The following is a 3,876-nucleotide window of genomic DNA, read 5'->3' on the forward strand; positions in this document are numbered from 1 at the left end:
TAATTTTTTTTTTACTTTTAGGCAAGGTTAGGTTAAGTTAGGTTAGGTTAGGTCATTGTATTTGATTATTTAAAAAAAATTCCCCTCTCAGGCAATATTAGGTTAGGTTAGATTAGGTAAGTTTAGGTTAGGTAAGGTCATTGTATTTAATTATTTAAAAAAATTTCCCCTCTCAGGCAATATTAGGTTAGGTTAGGTTAGGTTAGGTTAGGTCATTGTATTTAATTATTTAAAAAAAATTCCCCTCTCAGGCAATATTAGGTTAGGTTAGGTTAGGTTAGGTTAGGTCATTGTATTTAATAATTTAAAAAAATTTCCCCTCTCAGGCAATATTAGGATTGGTTAGGTTAGGTTAGGTTAGGTTAGGTCAGGTCATTTTATTTAATAATTTTTAAATTTTTTTTTACTTTTAGGCAAGGTTAGGTTAAGATAGGTTAGGTAAGGTCATTGTATTTAATTATTTAAAAAAAATTCCCCTCTCAGGCAATATTAGGTTAGGTTAGGTTAGGTTAGGTTAGGTTAGGTTAGGTTAGGTTAGGTCAGGTCATTGTATTTAATAATTTTTAAATTTTTTTTACTCTCAGGCAAGGTTAGGTTAGGTTAGGTTAGGTTAGGTAAGGTTAGGTTAAGTTAGGTTAGGTTAGGTTAGGTTAGGTTAGGTTAGGTTAGGTTAGGTTAGGTTAGGTTAGGTTAGGTTAGGTTAGGTTAGGTTAGGTTAGGTTAGGTTAGGTTAGGTTAGGTTAGGTTAGGTTAGGTTAGGTTAGGTTAGGTTAGGTTAGGTTAGGTTAGGTTAGGTTAGGTTAGGTTATGTTAGGTTAGGTTAGGTTAGGTTAGGTTAGGTTAGGTAAGGTCATTGTATTTAATTATTTAAAAAAATTTCCCCTCTCAGGCAATATTAGGTTAGGTTAGGTTAGGTTAGGTTAGGTTAGGTTAGGTTAGGTTAGGTCAGGTCATTGTATTTAATAATTTTTAAATTTTTTTTTACTTTTAGGCAAGGTTAGGTTAAGTTAGGTTAGGTTAGGTCATTGTATTTGATTATTTAAAAAAAATTCCCCTCTCAGGCAATATTAGGTTAGGTTAGGTTAGGTTAGGTTAGGTTAGGTTAGGTTAGGTTAGGTTAGGTTAGGTTAGGTTAGGTTAGGTTAGGTTAGGTTAGGTTAGGTTAGGTTAGGTTAGGTTAGGTTAGGTTAGGTTAGGTTAGGTTATGTTAGGTTAGGTTAGGTTAGGTTAGGTTAGGTTAGGTTAGGTTAGGTTATGTTAGGTTAGGTTAGGTTAGGTTAGGTTAGGTTAGGTAAGGTCATTGTATTTAATTATTTAAAAAAATTTCCCCTCTCAGGCAATATTAGGTTAGGTTAGGTTAGGTTAGGTTAGGTTAGGTTAGGTTAGGTTAGGTCAGGTCATTGTATTTAATAATTTTTAAATTTTTTTTTACTTTTAGGCAAGGTTAGGTTAAGTTAGGTTAGGTTAGGTCATTGTATTTGATTATTTAAAAAAAATTCCCCTCTCAGGCAATATTAGGTTAGGTTAGGTTAGTTTAGGTTAGGTAAGGTCATTGTATTTAATTATTTAAAAAAATTTCCCCTCTCAGGCAATATTAGGTTAGGTTAGGTTAGGTTAGGTTAGGTTAGGTTAGGTTAGGTTAGGTTAGGTCAAGTCATTGTATTTAATAATTTTTAAATTTTTTTTACTCTCAGGCAAGGTTAGGTTAGGTTAGGTTAGGTTAGGTAAGGTTAGGTTAGGTTAGGTTAGGTTAGGTTAGGTTAGGTTAGGTTAGGTTAGGTTAGGTTAGGTTAGGTTAGGTTAGGTTAGGTTAGGTTAGGTTAGGTTAGGTTAGGTTAGGTTAGGTATAGGTTAGGTTAGGTTAGGTTAGGTTAGGTTAGGTTAGATTAGGTTAGGTTAGGTTAGGTTAGGTTAGGTTAGGTTAGGTTAGGTTAGGTTAGGTCAGGTCATTGTATTTAATAATTTTTAAATTTTTTTTACTCTCAGGCAAGGTTAGGTTAGGTTAGGTTAGGTTAGGTAAGGTTAGGTTAGGTTAGGTTAGGTTAGGTTAGGTTAGGTTAGGTTAGGTCAGGTCATTGTATTTAATAATTTTTAAATTTTTTTTACTCTCAGGCAAGGTTAGGTTAGGTTAGGTTAGGTTAGGTAAGGTTAGGTTAGGTTAGGTTAGGTTAGGTTAGGTTAGGTCAGGTCATTGTATTTAATAATTTTTAAATTTTTTTTACTCTCAGGCAAGGTTAGGTTAGGTTAGGTTAGGTTAGGTAAGGTTAGGTTAGGTTAGGTTAGGTTAGGTTAGGTTAGGTTAGGTTAGGTTAGGTTAGGTTAGGTTAGGTTAGGTTAGGTTAGGTTAGGTTAGGTTAGGTTAGGTTAGGTTAGGTTAGGTTAGGTTAGGTTAGGTTAGGTTAGGTTAGGTTAGGTTAGGTTAGGTTAGGTAGGTTAGGTTAGGTTAGGTTAGGTTAGGTTAGGTTATGTTAGGTTAGGTTAGGTTAGGTTAGGTTAGGTTAGGTAAGGTCATTGTATTTAATTATTTAAAAAAATTTCCCCTCTCAGGCAATATTAGGTTAGGTTAGGTTAGGTTAGGTTAGGTTAGGTTAGGTTAGGTTAGGTCAGGGTCATTGTATTTAATAATTTTTAAATTTTTTTTTACTTTTAGGCAAGGTTAGGTTAAGTTAGGTTAGGTTAGGTCATTGTATTTGATTATTTAAAAAAAATTCCCCTCTCAGGCAATATTAGGTTAGGTTAGGTTAGGTTAGGTTAGGTTAGGTTAGGTTAGGTTAGGTTAGGTTAGGTTAGGTTAGGTTAGGTTAGGTTAGGTTAGGTTAGGTTAGGTTAGGTTAGGTTAGGTTAGGTTAGGTTAGGTTAGGTTAGGTTAGGTTAGGTTAGGTTAGGTTAGGTTAGGTTAGGTTAAGTTAGGTTAGGTTAGGTTAGGTTAGGTTAGGTTAGGTTAGGTTAGGTTAGGTTAGGTTAGGTTAGGTTAGGTTAGGTTAGGTTAGGTTAGGTTAGGTTAGGTTAGGTTAGGTTAGGTTAGGTTAGGTTAGGTTAGGTTAGGTTAGGTTAGGTTAGGTTAGGTTAGGTTAGGTTAGGTTAGGTTAGGTTAGGTTAGGTTAGGTTAGGTTAGGTTAGGTTAGGTTATGTTAGGTTAGGTTAGGTTAGGTTAGGTTAGGTTAGGTAAGGTCATTGTATTTAATTATTTAAAAAAATTTCCCCTCTCAGGCAATATTAGGTTAGGTTAGGTTAGGTTAGGTTAGGTTAGGTTAGGTTAGGTTAGGTCAGGTCATTGTATTTAATAATTTTTAAATTTTTTTTTACTTTTAGGCAAGGTTAGGTTAAGTTAGGTTAGGTTAGGTCATTGTATTTGATTATTTAAAAAAAATTCCCCTCTCAGGCAATATTAGGTTAGGTTAGGTTAGGTTAGGTTAGGTTAGGTTAGGTTAGGTTAGGTTAGGTTAGGTTAGGTTAGGTTAGGTTAGGTTAGGTTAGGTTAGGTTAGGTTAGGTTAGGTTAGGTTAGGTTAGGTTAGGTTAGGTTAGGTTAGGTTAGGTTAGGTTAGGTTAGGTTAGGTTAGGTTAGGTTAGGTTAGGTTAGGTTAGGTTAGGTTAGGTTAGGTTAGGTTAGGTTAGGTTAGGTTAGGTTAGGTTAGGTTAGGTTAGGTTAGGTTAGGTTAGGTTAGGTTAGGTTATGTTAGGTTAGGTTAGGTTAGGTTAGGTTAGGTTAGGTAAGGTCATTGTATTTAATTATTTAAAAAAATTTCCCCTCTCAGGCAATATTAGGTTAGGTTAGGTTAGGTTAGGTTAGGTTAGGTTAGGTTAGGTTAGGTCAGGTCATTGTATTTAATAATTTTTAAATTTTTTTTTACTTTTAGGCAAGGTTAGGTTAAGT

This window comes from Bacillus rossius, unplaced genomic scaffold (genome assembly GCF_032445375.1).
Source record: "Bacillus rossius redtenbacheri isolate Brsri unplaced genomic scaffold, Brsri_v3 Brsri_v3_scf683, whole genome shotgun sequence".
Lineage (NCBI taxonomy): Eukaryota > Metazoa > Arthropoda > Insecta > Phasmatodea > Bacillidae > Bacillus > Bacillus rossius.